This window comes from Takifugu rubripes, chromosome 5 (genome assembly GCF_901000725.2).
Source record: "Takifugu rubripes chromosome 5, fTakRub1.2, whole genome shotgun sequence".
In the NCBI taxonomy this organism is placed as follows: Eukaryota; Metazoa; Chordata; class Actinopteri; order Tetraodontiformes; family Tetraodontidae; genus Takifugu; species Takifugu rubripes.
This window is the reverse complement of record NC_042289.1, coordinates 4,176,710-4,195,823: the sequence shown is the minus strand read 5'-3', so window position 1 is coordinate 4,195,823 and position 19,114 is coordinate 4,176,710. Positions and strand designations below refer to the sequence as shown.

Genomic DNA, 19,114 nt, shown 5'->3' with positions numbered 1-19,114 from the left:
AATGTATTTATGCCCAACAACACCATTCAGCTGCAGCTACCTGGCTGAACTTTAACTAAAACCTGCAAAACACCGTTACCAGCCTGCTGAAAACAAATGCATGAACTAGCTTGTCAAGATATTGTTTAGTCAGGAATCCTTTAATTCTTGCAATATTTTTTGGGTGTTAGTCAGCTCATTTTGTTGTCCTCATGTGGTTGTTGGTCTCAAACTGTCTCAAACTACCAAGAATGATCTCCCAGGTAACTGTCCAAACACAGATGTATTTTTTAGTTGTTGTCTATCTGAGGATTTGCTTTGATTTTGATGCCTGCACACAGAGTACGAAGAGAGTGGAGATTAAACCTCTTTTCTTATTTGTGCCTGTTCGGTTTATGAGGAATCTATTATGATATTTTGGGTTATTGTTGGGTCTTTTGACCTGTTTCTCATCCTGCTGCTCCATGTTTCCTTCACAGCTTGTGGAAAGAGGCTGTTTTTCATTCTGGTTGTTTGTTTTTAGTGGTGTTTTGTCCAGTTGAGTGTTTGTGAAGAGGGATTATAGTAGGGGAACGAGGAAGCAGCCCTGAGGAGTTCTGGTGATCAGGATGAGAGGAGATGAGATGTGGGTTTTTATCCTGACATGTGGTGGTCTGGCTCAGAGAGGATCAATGATGATGATCAAAGAGATATTTTTGCTTTTTTTGATACCGTCCACCAATTTGAGCAGATACGACTCACAGCTTAAGGTTTAAAATAATTAACCATAATATTAAACTGCCTACATCTTTCAATATTAATTTGACAAGACCTGAGATTGGGATCAATTTATAACATGATTATTTTTGTCAGAACCGCTGATCCCACTGTGAGGGTCCAGAGTTTTGACTCCATTTGTTTGTGTGTTTCAGGTTCCCATTCTCTTGAGTTCTTGTCTACAGGACGTGTTCAGCCTGGATCTGGGCCCCATTTTGAACAAGTTACAGAGTTTGATGGAGTTGTGATCTCTCACTGTGACAGTGGGACACAACAAGAACACTTCAAACCCGTCCTGGAATCCCACAACTTACCTGGGACCTGTGAGGTGGCCCTTAATGATGCTTTTGGTGCTATCAAAGAGATTTCTAAATTCACCAATCACACACTGTGTAAGTTTGTAGCACATTTGCTTTGTAACACATCTAAGAGGAATTAAAACCTTTAACTAAAGAGAAAAAATAATCCTTGTAGATGTTCAGCGGCGGCGTGGCTGCATCACGTCAGACGAGAGGCTTGAATCTGCTTTTGACAACTGGGCAGTGAATGGAGAGGGTTTCATTCAGTTTGATGCTGGAGCTCAGAAATGGAAAGCCCTGTCTCCTTCTGCAGAAATGATTAAAGATTCGTGGAACAACCGTGAGGCTCGGAACCATTTGTTTGGACAATTCATCAGGAGATACTGTCCAGAAATGATCCATCAGATCAAATTAAGAGAAGCGGAAAAAAGAACAGGTGAACACACTCTCTGGTCCAAAAAAATATAACGCAAAATATAATAAAATCACAGCTTTGAATCACTTCATTAAATTGGACATAATTCAGGAATTAACCTGAACACATACAAAAGTATCTTTTCTTCCCCTGGCTGGTCCCACCCTGATCATCACCTTTTCTATCCTCCTGCAGATCTCCGTGTGTTTGCCAACCCTGTTGACAGAACCAGGGCATTGCTGAAGTGCCACGTCACCAGTACTGACAAATCAGTGCGTTCAGTGTCTCTGACTGAAGACGGGGCCACCAAGGCAAACTGGATCACTGTAACTGGCCCGTTGCCTTCTGGGGATGGATCAGTGATCCTCATCCTGACAGCTGAGGTCCCCCTGATCCACACCAACATCTATGGCTGTGTTGTCCAAACAGAAGACAGAACCATCACTGTCATGTGGGGTGAGAACTTTACATTTACATTCTGCTGCATGATTGTTATTTACAGATCTATAGATTGTTTCTGGGCCCAATTGTAAATATAACTGGTTAAAAAGTTCAGGAACATATGATACAGAATAATGCAAGGTTTTAAACCTAGTGTATTTTATTGTTATTGCCATAATTTCCCTTTTGTTTCAGATGGAAAAACACTTGCTGGTGTTAATTGGACATTTTGGGCTCCCATTTTGGTTTCATGTGTTCTTTTAATCTGCGCAACAGCATGGATGCTCAAATGTAAGTCTCACTACTTTTGTTGAAACACTCATCAGTCTGTCAGCTGATATTTTGGTATTAATGTTTCAATAATTAGCCTTATGATCAGATCAATGTTTGTAATGAAATATCTGCCAACATGTATTATTTGTGCCTCCATTTGTGTTTCACAATAGTCAAGAAGAGGATTGTTTCAAGTGTTGAAGAACAACCACCAGTATCTTTCAGGAGTGATGAATTGATGGATAACCAGAAGAATGAATATTTGTCAAGATTGGACGAGAGACAAATGCTATGATCCAGAATATTTTTATTCTCTGTATTAAAGTTGCCCCGTGTAATACAACTGAGCAGGGGATCAAAGCACAAACATTTGCAGTGAACCGGCTTTAACGTTCACATTTACGACACTTTCAAACAGAGCAGTACATTAAACAGAACATACAGGTGAAGTCACAACAGTGATCAGGTGTAAAAAGCTAAAAAGCAAAAGAAACTTTTTATTTTTATGTTCTTTTCCCTGTTACCTTTTATCTATTATGTAAGCACTTTGGTTTCCTATTTAGACATTATAAAGCATTACACAAATAACTATTTCTATGTTAATGTAACATGACCACCAAACTACTGTTTAGTGAACCGTTTACTTAAACATTAATTTATTTCTTTAAGAGACTGATGATCAAATGTAACTCATGTTCTTTGATGTCATGTGGCACCAAGAATGTTGTCAATAAACGATTAATTTTAATTTAATGAAATTGAATATCAAAATAAATGTACATACTTGTTAAGATCTTCTTTTACTGTATTAAATGTCTTTATACTAAGATTGTCTTATTTTTACTTCCTTCATTAGAAGAATAGTTTATATTTTATATCAAGAGGCAGAATTTTTATTTACTCCAGATTATAAAGAACAACTTGATTAGACTTATTTTTATACATAAACATTTATTAGTAAGAAATAATATATATGTATATTTTTGTAACAATTTTCATGTAGATTGTTTTTTTGATCTTTCACAAAAATAAGGCTCGAGTGATTTGTATCAGTATACTGAATTAGTCTAAAGTGTGTTCCTTTAAAAACACGTGCAACAAAGATGAAAAAGAAAGACATCGGACAGAAATGATCTAGTCCATTTATACAACTAATTTATTGGCCTATCAGAGAGCTGCCAGATTAATAAATTATTGTTCACCCAGGTAATAATGACTTTTATGGCTTTTCAAAAAAGCATCCACAGAAACTTCAGTGACTATATTTTCATGTCACCTTCGTATTATTATTGTCACATTCTACTAAATTTGTTTGGTAACGTGAAAACTCAAATACTTTCAAGATCTTAAATGATCCTAAAAGATCTTTAACATCTCAACATGTCTCTAAACTACAGACATCACCTTTTTTAATACATTCAGTGAGAAGACATAAATGCATTGTTGTCAAACTTAGAAGAAGAATCAGTATCAGGGTTTCCTGCAGAATAGGATTTAGTAGTTCTATTTTCAGGACAATAACAACAAAAGCGCCATTTAATGCTACTCATTAAAAACCAGTAGTAACAAGTACTCATGCAAAATCAAATCAAACAGTAACCTTCAGATGTTTTATGACATTCCAGACGCTATTCTGTAGGACCTCCAATATCAGTTTAGTAATAACTGCTATCTGCTCGTTGTGGAGGCTGATGATGTCTGACCAAGATCTCCCCTGAGAAAACACAGACCAGCAGCTCAGCCTTCCAGAGAGAAGATGGAGCAGTTACAGAAGGAACAGGGGATGTTAAACTAGTACGGAATTAAAATGTCAATATAGAACATATTTCAACCAGTGAAGAGCAGGCAGCCAGGCTAAAGCAGCAAGAATGTAGCTCAGAGGAACAGAATTATAACTTTGTTCAACGATGGAACATTTATCACTTCAATTAAGGCAAAACCAAAAACAAACAAACAACAACAACCCTACAAATTTATACTTATTAATTGTTCGTCACTCAAGTTTATGAAGAACATTTCACGTCTCGGTAAAATAAAAGTAAGGCGGGATCCAACTATTACACCCACTTCCGGTGTTTACTGCGTGATAAAAAATTCAAAAATTAACGATCGTACAATCAGAAAAATCGTGACGTGTTCTGAAGACGTTTGGTTCCCCAGCGCTGGAGAGACAACTTCATCTTTTCTCCTCTTTTGGATGCACAACAACAACAACATCGACAGCAAATAATTATGGACTTTTATTTGGGAAACGCAACTGCAGGAAGATGAAGTTCTGTCTTTTGCTTTACTGGGTTTTGCTGCCAGCAGCAGAATGTGGTAGGTGACACAACTGTAATGGCGAAAGTTTGGATTTGCAGGGTTGTTAGACGCCGCGCAAAATTTGTCAAGTTTATTGAATCAAGTTTATTTTGGTCACCACGTGTTACACTCATCGAGAACCTCAGGCTCCGAACCGAACTGCAGCGTTTGAAACACGCGCCTTTCTTGTCGCGCTCTTTGCGTCAAACACTTGAACAGATTCCCGAGAGAAGTTCCACGGACATCCAAAGATTTAAGACTGACTGATCCATGATCCACAACCACGTTTAAATATTAATAATAAAATACTGGCTAAAGACAGGAAAATGTACAAAATAGAGAACATTTTCTGGTTTGCTCTGGAGACCCGGAGAAGCTGCTTTATTAAGTGTAATAGTTCATGATCTTCCTTTTCTTTTTTAAACTGGTGGTTGTTTCATCTTATTACTGCCATCGACTGTTGAGTGTAGATCAGGAAGCAAGCATAAAAAAGCATTTATTCGGCCTGATATTTCTTCTGATTGTTTGGTACCTGTGTGGCCTACAAAGCCTGAGTGAGACCCTCAAGAAGGGCACCAAATTTAAACAACGGGTGTCCACAGGTGTCCTTGTTTCCAACCAGGTGTAATCCTGCAAAGACAGAATCCCGAACTCTGAGTGGCTGAGAGCCAGTGGATTTGAAATTAGGATCCTCCCAGGCGAGACGCCGACGTGGATTATAAACTCCCAACGTTGCTCCTGATAACCACACTATCTTCAGCCAGAGATTCTTGTCTTCGTTATCTGGATCTACCCAAGAACACTGCCACTGCGCTCCTCTACCTCATTCCCTTTCCTTTCTCTCTCCTATTGCTCCTGCCTTTTTCCTTTCAGTTTGTGCTTTGTTATTGTTTCAACTTCTTCCTTTTTCCTAATTTGACATTAAAACACAGTTTCCTGTGTTCCTGTCAGAACCTTTTGATGCAAGAACTCCATTTGTTTGTGTGTTTCAGGTTCCCATTCTCTTGAGTTCTTGTCTACAGGACGTGTTCAGCCTGGATCTGGGCCCCATTTTGAACAAGTTACAGAGTTTGATGGAGTTGTGATCTCTCACTGTGACAGTGGGACACAACAAGAACACTTCAAACCCGTCCTGGAATCCCACAACTTACCTGGGACCTGCAGACCAGCATGTTATGATGTTTTTGATGCTCTCAAAGCGATTTCTAAATTCATCAATCACACACGGAGTAAGTTTGTAGCACATTTGCTTTGTAACACATCTAAGAGGAATTAAAACCTTTAACTAAAGAGAAAAAACAATCCTTGTAGATGTTCAGCGGCGGCGTGGCTGCATCACGTCAGACGAGAGGCTTGAATCTGCTTTTGACAACTGGGCAGTGAATGGAGAGGGTTTCATTCAGTTTGATGCTGGAGCTCAGAAATGGAAAGCCCTGTCTCCTTCTGCAGAAATGATTAAAGATTCGTGGAACGGCTATGAGGCTCGGAACCATTTGTTTGGACAATTCATCAGGAGATACTGTCTAGAAATGATCCACCACATCAAATTAAGAGAAATAGAAAAAAGAACAGGTGAACACACTCTCTGGTCCTAAAATAGCAGCCTGGTGTTGGTTATGAGCTAAAACTATGTTGAGAGGAAGCGTGAGCTGCTCATCACTGCTGGTTCCCTGTTCAAAGAGTGACAACAGACAACCCTGATCACCACCTTTTCTATCCTCCTGCAGATCTCCGTGTGTTTGCCAACCCTGTTAACAGAACCAAGGCATTGCTGAAGTGCCACGTCACCAGCACTGACAAATCAGTGCGTTCAGTGTCTCTGACTGAAGACGGGGCCCCCAAGGCAAACTGGATCACTGTAACTGGCCCGTTGCCTTCTGGGGATGGATCAGTGATCCTCATCCTGACAGCTGAGGTCCCCCTGATCCACACCAACATCTATGGCTGTGTTGTCCAAACAGAAGACAGAAACATCACTGTCATGTGGGGTGAGAACTTTACATTTACATGCTGCTGCATGATTGTTATTGAGTCAAAGCAATACAGGCTGAAATTTTAACGTTGTGTTCAAGTCTCAGTTAGTTTAGGTTTGTTAAAAATCTGATGTGAGAAATACTTGAGTGCTGGGAAAATAAGAAATATAACTGTTTAAACACTGTGAATAGTGTCCGCTACATTTGTCAGCATCAACATTATTAGTTTATTATTGTAATTATTACTTTTATTATAATGTTTTTAGTAACAATGCTATTTTTTCTTTGGTTCCAGATGGAAACACACTTGATGGAAGAGAAATTCTTTCCACAAGTGTCAGTTGGACAATAATTTTGGGCTGCATTCTGTTTTTATGTGTTCTTTTTCTAATCTGCACAACAGCACTGGTGCTCAAATGTACCAGTAAGTATCACTACAGTAAATGTAACATTTAAGTCAGTCTGTCAGCTGTTGATTTAGTATTGTTGAAATATTTTAACAATAACATTTTTGTGGACAAATCATTGAGTTTCTAATGAGATCTACCTCTCAGCACATTAATTCATCCTCCATTTAATTACAACAAAGTCAAGAATAATAAGAGGATTTTGTAAAGTGAAGAAGGAGCAGAGGCATAAATGGTCTATTTTTCTGGCTGCTTAAGCTTTGAACTATTTATTTTCTTCCACAGATGATTTAACAGACTTACAAAAAGCACTAGAAATAAAAACGTGTCTAGGCTCTTAACAGGAGTGTCGTGATGTAAATATACAGTGGTTATGTTGGACAACTACTCTACACCCCAATACACGCGACACATTATTATCACCAACAAATGTTAGTCCCCATTTGAGCTGCATTGAATTGAATGGAACAGATTATTGTCTGTTAGCCTAACTTAATTGGTGTGTGTGAGGAACTGTAACATGAATGAGTTCATGCATACCATAGTTTCAGGAGGAAGATCACTTTTCCATGATTTTTTTTACTAAGACTCCTAAATTGTGTTGAATGAACTCATTAACTGGAATGACCAGAGTGTCATCTTTTGAACCAGCCAGGCACTCTGGGTGCTAAAGCTCTGAACCTATAAATCGCCCCAGGAAGAAATGAAAAAAACACTTCAGCAGCACCTTGAAGAATATTTAAGAGGATGATTGTATCAACAGAAAATGTTCTCTATTTGTTCTTTTTTTATCTAATAAATGTCTGCTTTCTAATATTGTATATTTTTATATCCTGTATTAAAATAAATGTTTTTTCTAAGAGCCTGTGTGATACATATTTAAAGAACTTGGTTTTCTTTTACTCCAGTTTATGAGGAAACATTTGATTGGGCTTGTTTTCCTTTAAAGGTCAGCTTCTCACTGACAAGATCATTATAGGATACAGGAGTTTTAGTGTGAGAGCCTATATTCAACCTCCTATTAGGTATTACAATTGCCAAAGGTATGACCATATCATTACAGTGTGTAGGGGGAGCAGAGGTGTGTGTGTGTGTGTGTGTGTGTGTGTGTGGGGGGGGGGGGGGGTAGTAATAGCACAGTTAATGTAAATGTAACTGGGGAAACCGTACAGTGTGGAGAAAACAGTCTTAATTCAACAAGTCTGAGAAGAGCAGAGAACAGAGGCAGTGAAGATTGTGAGTAAAAATAAAAGAGTGGAAGAGATGAATGAACCAAATAAATCATGTGTTTCATTCAGCAACCCCTACATACCATAATACACATACTCCAGTGGAATGGTCAAAGTCTCATCACAGACAGGAAAGACTTAAAAAAAATATCCCTGAATTACAGGAACACGTGGATATTATTTGTGTACAAGAGGCATGACTCAAACCAAATTTGGGTTTATTAAGTTGAAAGATATTTTGGTGTGGAGATTTTAATGCACATGGGGGGATATCAGGAGGACTCGAAGTAATGGAAGACATGTTAGATGACAAAGGCATGCTTGAATACTGGTTTGGCCGTGAGGGTGAAAGTGGCAAAGGGCACCGAGCCATCAAGAGATCACACATCGGCATCACAGGTTTTAACATGGAAAAGCAACTGGGAAGTGTTGAGAAGCAGCACAGTGGGTAGAGACCGTCATCCAATAGGTCTAGAAACTGAAAGCGTTAGGGGTCGGAACAAAGGAGGAGGAAGATGGAAATGTGAGGGAGCAAATGGATACGTTCAGAATATTTGCTGGGGCAAACTAAGGGCAGTTGGTGTAAACCAGAACTGAATAATGAAATATGTCAATTTATAACTGAAGCGGCAAATGCAACTATTCCAAGAAGTAAATAAAAGAAATTTTAAAAATGAAAAAAAAAAACCTTAAACTCAAGACTTTAATAAATTATAAGGAACAGCAGACAGCAGCTCGTTTTAGGAGCAGCAGACACACACAGGACCGAGTAGATTGACCAGACTAAACTTTACTGAAAAGGTGGCAGCAGAATCCCTCAAAGAACCGGAGCTAATAAAGTCTTTGTCAGAGCAGGCTGGGTGGCACGAACAGACATCTGAATGGGCGATCACAGAGGGCTGCACCACAAATTGGCCATGATGGAAGCGTGGACCAGTCTTTTAAACCATTAGACAGGTGAAGGTGATTTTCTGAAGACGAGTTCCAGGTGTGTAGATCGCACGATGGGAGTGAAGCAGGAAGCAGCCCCTCCCAGCCTGGAAACAGACACGGGAAACACAGACAAGGAACTGAAGGGGAGAGGGAGAGGAATAAGACGAGGGGAATCTCCTCACAGCGAGGGGAGTGATAAGAGGAACAGACGGGAGTCCTGGAGAAAGTATCGTGAGTCACTTGGTAGGAAGACACCAACGACAAGACTGTGGGGTATGATCACAAGAATGTTAGGAAGTAGACAAGAATAGGGATGCCCAGTTATGGAAGATGAAGGGAACTTTATTGTAGAGGACAAATAATCAGCAGCACTAATAGCACAAATATTTGCTAAAACAAAAAGCACAGAAAATTTGAGTAATAAAGAGAAAGAAGGGAGGATTGAAAGAAAAAGGCAAGTGTGACAAGGTTTTCAATGACAATACCAAATAATGCATTTTTAAAAAGCTGGAAAAACAACTCCAGGGAAGACCAAATAAATTATATTAGATAAAATTAGTGTTCAAAGTAAAGGGGCATTATGGAAATTATATAATAAGCTATGAGGGGAGGGAAAATGACCTAATCAATGGAAAGAAACTGCTATTGTACCAATCTGTAAGCCAAGTAAGGACCCGGGTTTGCTAGAGAGCTACAGAACAATAGATCTAACAACCTTTGAAGGCAAAACTATGGGAAAAAAAATTGATTAATGAAAGGCTGAACTCTTATTTAGAAACCAGGGAAAAACTGAAAATGATATAAAAGTGGGTTTAGGAAAAGAAGCAGCACGGTAGGTTTTACATTTAGAGAATGAGATAAGGACAGTCCAGATCAATAAAGAAAGTGTAATGCTGTATTTTTTATATAGAAAAAGGTTATGATATGATGGGAAAGGATGGACTGCTTATGAAATTATATCACATCAACATCCTGGATCAGGATTTTTCTTACCAGCAGGAAAATAGCAGTGAGAGTGGGTAAAAAAGAGAAGTGATAGATCCATCCAGGTGAGGATGGGGGCAGAAATGTCAAGACAAAACATCGTTGAAAACGCTACACAGCGTTCAGTGGTCAGTCCAAATCTTTATTCACTAATGATAAATGATTGAATATATATTTCCAAGTATTCCCGATGGTACGGGGAGGTCGCTGTTTTCTGACGATGGGGCTCCTTGGACAAGAGGGAGGAACTTCCAGTATATTGTCAAGAGGATGCAGGAGGGAATAAGTAAAGTTGAAAGATGGGGAATTAAATGGGGCTTTAAGTTTTCATCTGAAAAGACAAAGTTTTTTACAAGAAAGAGGGTAGGAGAGAGCAATCTAAAAACATATGGGAGTGTGTTAGAAAGGGTTGAGAGTTTCTGCTTCCTTGGTATCTACTTTGACCAGAGGCTGAGCTGGAAGGATCATATCAGGCAGGTAGTAAGTTAATGTAAAAGAAAAAAGTGGTAAATATAATGAGATCCCAGCAATGTAGAGCTGATTTCAGAACTTTGCTGGATATGATCCCGGTGCAAGCACTTAGACTCTACATGGGCCAGTCAAAATCTCACCTGTGTGTGCGCTCCAGGAACAGGCTGGGGAAATGCCACTGTGGCTGAAGAGGAAACAGTTGGCTGCTAATTACTGGATTCATTCAAGAGGTCAGAGGGATGAACATCTTACAAAGGGGGTTCTGCTAGTGAGTTGGGAGGAGACAGCACAAAAGGGGAGTTTTGGGTGGAAGGGTGATGGGGTGGCCAAGGATATGGGGGTGTATAACCATTAAAAGCAGGAGCAGTGTTGACAGAGAAATTAAATGATCAAAGTCAGAAGGCAAGAGTGTTGTGTGGGTAAAAGCAAATGAGCAGTGGCAACAGAGCGGGGAAACAGAGGTCAAGGGGAGGCATCTTCTTTCCAATACAAAGGAGGGACAATGCATCAAGGAGAAGGGAAAAGAGCAGGGTTGGAGCCGCTATTGGTGACCGGGAGGCGCACACGTGAGCTTTGTTTTGTTTAGGAAAATGCTGGTAAAATATGCCATAGCTTGGGTATTCTTGTGTAACTGTGGACTCGAAGTTTTTATTGAGGTACGTTATTTTTTCCACAGTATTGGGATTTAACCAGTTTCTTTTTTGCTCACAATTTCTCCACATTTGGAGAATATTCTTCTGCAGGGTACAGTAGATGCTGGCATGCATAGAAATCTTTTGGCCCGCTTGAAAAGGTTGGTGTAACGATGTCTGTGATTTAGCCAGTAGGCGAGTGGGTCCTCTGACCTGGCCAGAGGTGGGCTGCTCATGCACCGCTGCCCATCTACCGTCACATCTGCCATAGCATTCCCAGCCCTTCTTGCATCTGAGGCGTCTCGGTCCAGCGTTCCCCAAAGGTTAATATCTGGAACACACCGGGCACCGGACCTGTACAAAAAGTAATTTACAAATAGACAAACAGCGATTCATTTGGATGGAAGCTACACCATAGCTATAGTAAGTTACTGTTGGATATGAAACTTTGCTTTTGTGCATTACACCTACAGTACACCTACTACCTACTACAACTACACACAAACTGTTAATTTTTAAATACGGTTATCAGGAGTTTATGTGCTTAAATCTCAACCTGTCCGAATCTTGACGAGGCGGTGTCAGTGAATCACGTGTTTGGACCCTGACGTCACCTCTCTGGGGGGTATTTGATTGGTGCTGAACGGAGCCTCCGCCCACAATGCGGGGTCCAGCTCTTATTGAACTGCGACTGCGGCGCGAATTTAAATATCCCCGCGACACTCGTCTAGTTTGAGACACGCTTTTAAAATAATCGGTCTTTATCACAAAGAACCTTCATTTAGGAAGATGAACATTTGTCTTCTGTTTTGGATCCTGCTCCCAGCGGCAGAATGCGGTAAGTTGAGGAAACTTTCTTTACACGCACGTTCTGAGCGCTGTGTTGCGCTTTTCTCAGGTAGAAATAGACAAACAATCAATCAGCTCTCTGTGTAGATGCTCTTCTCCCACATTTGGTCTTGTTCCTCTCAGATGCCCCCCAAAGACTCACACCATAAAAACCTATTAAAGATAATAAAAAGAGAGTACAATAAGAAATAAAATAGAATATAAATATAAAACTATAAAAAAACGCCCTTTGTTTTTGTTTAGCTCTGCAATAAAAGCATCAATAGCGAATAATGCACCAGGAAGCTGGTGAAATACTTGAAGATATTTGGGCAGTGACACTACAGTGATCCCTCGTTTATCGCGGGAGTTACGTTCCAAAATTAACACGCGAAAAGTGAAATCCGCGAAGTAGCAACTTTATTTTTTTAAATTATTTTACAATGCAATACTGAACAGTAGAATGAAACCAAATATCAAAACCTGTTTTAAAGACCAAACTTTGTTTAAAACAATAATTTTAATCTAGTAATACAAGGTTGGAAACATTGTCACTCGCGTATTTCCCAGTCCCAGCTGTGCCTCTTCGTCCTGACTCCGCTCCGCTGGAGCGTCTGTTTCTACTGAAGGCGCAGGAGTCTTTCTCCGAGAGAAGAACATTGTTATAGGCAGTTGTTGGCGCTCTTTCTTTTTCTGAGCAAGAAGATTTTTATAAACGGATATGCCACCTTCGATTATATTTGAGAACTGCAATGAACGACTCGCAAAAAAAATCAGCGAAGCCGCGAAAGATGAACCGCGATATAGCGAGGGATCACTGTATTCTAAACGCTAACATGGCGACTTCCGTGCTTCCGTTTCCAGTGCGTGGTGCTGTTCCTGACTGAGCCGTTAGGGGGCGCAGCAGTAGTATTTCCACCATTTCACTGAAATTGTTGTCTTTATCAACATTTATTTGTCAACAAATACAGTAATTCAACATCAAAATTTACATTAAAAAATGATCAGGACCATTCAGCTGCAGCTACCTGGCTGAACTTTAACTAAAACCTGCAAACACACCGTTACCAGCCTGCTGAAAACAAATGCATGAACAAGCTGGTCAAGATATTGTTTAGTCAGGAATCCTTAAATTATTGCAATATTTTTGGGTGTTAGTCAGCTCATTTTGTTGTCCTCATGTGGTTGTTGGTCTCAAACTGTCTCAAACTACCAAGAATGATCTCCCAGGTAACTGTCCAAACACAGATGTATTTTTTAGTTGTTGACTATCTGAGGATTTGCTTTGATTTTGATGCCTGCACACAGAGTACGAAGAGAGTGGAGATTAAACCTCTTTTCTTGTTGGTGCCTGTTCAGGTACTGTAGTAAACCTTGTTTATATTCAGTTTATGAGGAATCTATTATGATATTTTTGCTTTTTTTGATACCGTCCACCAATTTGAGCAGATACAACTCACAGCTTAAGGTTTAAAATAATTAACCATAATATTAAACTGTCTACATCTTTCAATATTAATTTGACAAGACCTGAGATTGTGATCAATTTATAACATGATTATTTTTGTCAGAACCGCTGATCCCACTGTGAGGGTCCAGAGTTTTGACTCCATTTGTTTGTGTGTTTCAGGTTCCCATTCTCTTGAGTTCTTGTCTACAGGACGTGTTCAGCCTGGATCTGGGCCCCATTTTGAACAAGTTACAGAGTTTGATGGAGTTGTGATCTCTCACTGTGACAGTGGGACACAACAAGAACACTTCAAACCCGTCCTGGAATCCCACAACTTACCTGGGACCTGTGAGGTGGCCCTTAATGATGCTTTTGATGCTCTCAAAGAGATTTCTAAATTCATTAATCACACACTGTGTAAGTTTGCAGCACATTTGCTTTGTAACACATCTAAGAGGAATTAAAACCTTTAACTAAAGAGAAAAAACAATCCTTGTAGATGTTCAACGGCGGCGTGGCTGCATCACGTCAGACGAGAGGCTTGAATCTGCTTTTGACAACTGGGCAGTGAATGGAGAGGGTTTCATTCAGTTTGATGCTGGAGCTCAGAAATGGAAAGCCCTGTCTCCTTCTGCAGAAATTATTAAAGATTCGTGGAACGGCTATGAGACTCGGAACCATTTGTTTGGACAATTCATCAATGAAGAATGTCCAGAAATGATCCATCAGATCAAATTAAGAGAAGTGGAAAAAAGAACAGGTGAACACACTCTCTGGTCCAAAAAAATATAACGCAAAATATAATAAAATCACAGCTTTGAATCACTTCATTAAATTGGACATAATTCAGGAATTAACCTGAACACATACAAAAGTATCTTTTCTTCCCCTGGCTGGTCCCACCCTGATCATCACCTTTTCTATCCTCCTGCAGATCTCCGTGTGTTTGCCAACCCTGTTAACAGAACCAAGGCATTGCTGAAGTGCCACGTCACCAGTACTGACAAATCAGTGCGTTCAGTGTCTCTGACTGAAGACGGGGCCCCCAAGGCAAACTGGATCACTGTAACTGGCCCGTTGCCTTCTGGGGATGGATCAGTGATCCTCATCCTGACAGCTGAGGTCCCCCTGATCCACACCAACATCTATGGCTGTGTTGTCCAAACAGAAGACAGAACCATCACTGTCATGTGGGGTGAGAACTTTACATTTACATACTGCTGCATGATTGTTATTGAGTCATGATCCAGGCTGCACACAGGCCAGTGGGATCTTATTGTTGCTGGGGGGGTTCTGGTGTGTTGGGCACTCTGGTAAAAGTCCCTCATGAAGAAGCTCTGAAACGTTCCTGGTGATTCTCTGGTCTTCCTCCGTCTGAAAGCAGACCTTTGGATCTTTTCTGGCTGAGATTACAGCAGTGTTGGTCATTAACTCTGTCAGAAACGGCTGTTTCGATGCTGTTGAAACTTATTTGAGACTTATTTTTTCGTCTCTCCACAAGTTATTTTTTTTGGCCCATTTAATTAACAACATTTAACGTGCTTCATATGTTTCCAGAAAGAAACGAGCTACTACAGAGTTACAGTTTGGTACAGGCAGTGGAATATACAGAACCACCCTCTGCCAGCAGGGGGCGCTGCAGCAGCTCAGCACCCACCTTTCTATCGTCTTGGCACAGAATTATCAGTGCGCAACGTTGAGCTTCAGTCTGTGTCCAGGCCTCAGACAACTGTCGGCATGTCACGTTGGTCCAGACAGTTAATAAATGTTGAAATACTCTAAATAGAGTCAGTTCCACTTTCTGTTATTTGGAGCACAGCTTTCAAAATATTAAAAATAAGTTTATTACAATAACACATATGACGACATGCTGCATAGAGTAAAGTATGGCCAGTTTGGTGATTACAATAATCATGTTTTTGTTGTTTATACTCTTTTATGAGCAGATGGAAACGCACTTGATGGACGACGCATCCTTTACATCCAGATGACGTTTTGGAGAATTATCGGCATCATTTTTACAGTTTGTTGTTTAATCTCCGTAATGACTCTTTTGTGTAAGTCTCACTACTTTGATTGTAACTTTCAAGTCAGTCTGAGAGCTGATATTTTACTATTGTGGCCCTGCATTAATAGAATGTTAATGATGTTTCTTGTGAAATACACCTGTCAGCATCTATTAATTGTTCCTTCATTTTATTTCTTCATAGTCACAAGAGAGGTAAAAGTGGTGAAAGAAACTTAACTCACGAGTCCATTGAAGAATAACTGGGGGAAGATGGATTTTATCCACGGAGGACTTGAGCAGAGACGACATCAATGATCCAGGATGTTTTACTCTTCATGCTGAAAGTGCACGTCTATAGAAACGTGTAGACCTGAACAGAGGATCCAAAGTCACATGTGCTGTAATATGTGAACTGTGTTGTTATCCAGTAGCAGAGCTTTGGGACTAATGCTGCTGACACGGGTCTAACCTTCACTGACTGTCATCTTTTTTAAGAAGCCAAGAAGCCAAACTATGGAAAACTTTAGCACTTTGACCCTAAATTCAGTACTAATGATCTTGAACTTCTTAAATCAGAGCTTAACTCATCTTTCAAAACTGCCTTTAAACACCTCGTAATGCTGTCACTTTATGTCACTGATGACAATCATGACCCTGTTAACACTGGAAATCCTGACAGGAAGCTAAATATGTATGTGTATATATGTATGTGTGTGTCTATTCATTGTAGATGTTGTGTATCGTATTCATATAGCAACCATTCTCCCACAGTGTCCAGAAAACAGAAGCTGGATGAGGCCTTGGTGGACATGATCGTTAAAGATGGTCAGCCTTTTTCTATCATTGAGGATGAAGGGTTCCAAAAATTCATTAAAATCCTGGACCCATCATTCTCCATTCCAAGCCGCAAAACTGTAAAGGCAATGGTGGAAGCAAGGTACACTGTAGCCAAAGAGAAGGCCTTGGCAGAAATTAAGCAGACTTCAGCTGTTAGGTTGACTGCTGACATGTGGACATCAGTCAACATGGACGCGTACCTTGGTGTCACTTGCCATTATGTGTCAGTCTAGATCTGGCTACTGTGCTTTTAGGTGTGCAGTATTGGCCCACACAGCAGCTAATAATTCACATGCAATTGCAAATTTGATGACAGTGGGGAATCACTAAAAAGGGCTGTGGGATGGTTACTGATGGGGCTCACAATATGGTGGCAAGTGTAACTCCGTTAAATGTTAGACATGTTTATTGCTTTGCCCACATGCTGAATCTCATTGTCAAAAAATGACACTGTCAGACGTCTGAGCTGGAGAACATGCGCAGTAGGGCCCGCAGAATGGTGGCACACTTCAAGTCCAGTTCCAAAGCAAAGGAAAAGTTGTGTTCTATTCCAGCTAATATGGGCATGCCCCAAAAAAAGCTTGTCCAAGAGGTCGAAACCAGATGGAACAGCACTTATGCCGTGCTCCATAGGCTTTATGAGCAGAGAGAACCTTTAGGGGCAGCCCTGGCATCACTTAGCACTGGCATAGTGCCTTTCACTGCTGATGACTATGAGCAATCAACCATTGCCTGACAGTCTTAAGGCCATTCTATCAGGCAACTGTTGAGCTTTCTGAGGAAAGGAGAGTGTCAGGGTCAAAGGCAATTCCTTTAGCCAAAATGCTGAGACATGCCATTTCTGCTGAGTGCCCAAATGGCTCCTTGTATTGGTGCCACGCTTGCCAACCATTTGAGAAATAATTTGAATGAAAAATTCAGTGGCTTGGAAAAGGTGAACTCCCTGTCTGTGGCAACCATCTTGGAGCCACGATTTAAAGAGGCTGGCTTTACTAATCAAAGCAATGCTCAGGCTGCTGTAGAAAGGCTGACACGAGAGTGTGCCAGTCTTATTGGTGGGCCGGCAGAAGATGTGCCACTGGAGACTGCAACAACATCTGCCAGTGCTAGTGAACAAAATTACAACTTGTGGGCTTTAATGGACAACTACAGTGGGATCTCTTACTTACGAACGTCTCTGCATGCGAATTTTTCAGGTTACGAAGCGTCTCAACGGGAAAATATTTCCTCTTGTTATGAAGAAAATTTCAGGATACGAAGGTCAAAAATACGCTGCCGCGGAGTTTAGCGAACACGGACTGCTTGTAGCTGCTCTGCCATTGGCTATCGCCTAGCATCTTCCTGTAATCCCATTGGCTAGGAGGGACGTCAATCTGTACCAGTTTGTGTGTATCCCAGCGTCTTCTTCGTCGTCTTCGGGATTTATTGTGGGTGTTCGTATGTTTGTCCATTAGATGGCGGTGTTACCACATGTGTTGACGTTCGTTGCTAGTAATGAGGCTAATGTAAGATTAGCCTGTAATAAAGTTCATTTTGTTCCTGGAGAAGCCTTGCACTGAATTCCTACATTTATTGTGCAGTGATCTAATTATAACATGTATTTGTTACATGTTTTGATGCATTTTTATGATTTATAAAAAAAATTATGTCCGAATTTTTGGGGGCTTGAAACGGATTAGGGCATTTACATGGAAAACCCGTCTCTACTTACATAATTTTCAGGTTACGAAGCAACTTCTGGAACGAATTAAATTTGTAAAGTAGAGGTCCCACTGTATGTAGAGTCTCAGCAGCACATCTGCCAGCGCTGCAGTGGAGATCCAGAGGTATGCATGTTGATTACTGTTGAAACATCAGTTTTTTTATTCAGTCATTCATTGTCTTACTGTCTGTGTCATAAATATTTGAAAGAACAAATTCTGACAAGATCCTTTGAAGTACTGGGTGGCACGAAAGCCTTTATATCCTACGCTGTGGAAACTTGCATGCAAGTATCTGTGCATCCCAGCATCATCTGTTCCCTGTGAAAGGATATTTTCCAAAGCTGGGGAGCTGGTCAGCCAGAAGAGGAGCAGACTGAAGCCTGCAACAGCAGGAAAAATGATATTTCTCAATAAAAACCTGTGAAGAGGAAATAACTTGTCTGCTTCTGTCAATAATCATTCCAAATCAAACATACAAGTCCCCAAATGACAAACTATTATTCCTTAAAAACACTTCACACACACAAAAACAATGTTTCTGAATTCAAACACCATGATCATTTGCAAAGTAGGAAGGATCTCTAATCCTGTTAGGGACTTTGAGTATAGTTTTTAAATAAATCTCAAAGTGTTCAATAAACCCTAAACCAACACTGAACCCTTAATATAATTTGCATTTATTCTTTGGGTTAGTCTTGAATGTGTATTAGAGTAAGGAGGAGAGCGTCTGCATATTTTATTGTAATGACTATAATCATTATTTGGTATGAATGAACAAAACACCTGGATGACCACACGATGAGCTTTTATTGGCGTCATGGGATTGAAACTGTGCCAGTTCTCCAGTCGTGCTCTATGGAGGTTGCTATGGCTTCAGTTGTCCACCAGATGTCACCATCACTGAAGTCTCGAAGCTTTGAATGTTTTGCGACACAATTGTTAGTAGGAAAGCTTCGGTGCTTCATGAGGCTTCACTTGCCCACCACTACCTCAAACAGAACCAGTCCCCCTGGACTGCAGAGACCTCAGGAGACCGGTTCTGCACTTCTCAGGTCCAGCAGGTGGCGTGAAGACCTGAAATGTGCAGGGAAGACAGGCCAAGCAAAGCAACACTCGGGCAACACTCCACAAAGCACCACAACCCTCCGGCCCTAATGGGCAGGCGCTCCCTCCTTAAGTAGGTGGCCAGATGTTA

General features: G+C 40.5%; 3 long non-coding RNA genes across 3 annotated transcripts; all 3 read left to right on the top strand.

Moving 5' to 3' along the window:
• Positions 1-1,846: 1,846 nt before the first annotated feature.
• On the top strand, positions 1,847-3,057 carry LOC115249854 (uncharacterized). Its single transcript, XR_003888480.1, has 3 exons — positions 1,847-1,905; positions 2,086-2,181; positions 2,337-3,057. It is a non-coding gene; the product is annotated as an uncharacterized lncRNA (long non-coding RNA).
• Positions 3,058-6,392: 3,335 nt separating this feature from the next.
• Positions 6,393-7,185, top strand: LOC115249857 (uncharacterized). The gene is made up of 2 exons (XR_003888483.1): positions 6,393-6,452; positions 6,733-7,185. It is a non-coding gene; the product is annotated as an uncharacterized lncRNA (long non-coding RNA).
• Positions 7,186-14,518: 7,333 nt separating this feature from the next.
• Positions 14,519-15,722, top strand: LOC115249855 (uncharacterized). Its single transcript, XR_003888481.1, has 3 exons — positions 14,519-14,566; positions 15,318-15,428; positions 15,582-15,722. It is a non-coding gene; the product is annotated as an uncharacterized lncRNA (long non-coding RNA).
• Positions 15,723-19,114: the final 3,392 nt, after the last annotated feature.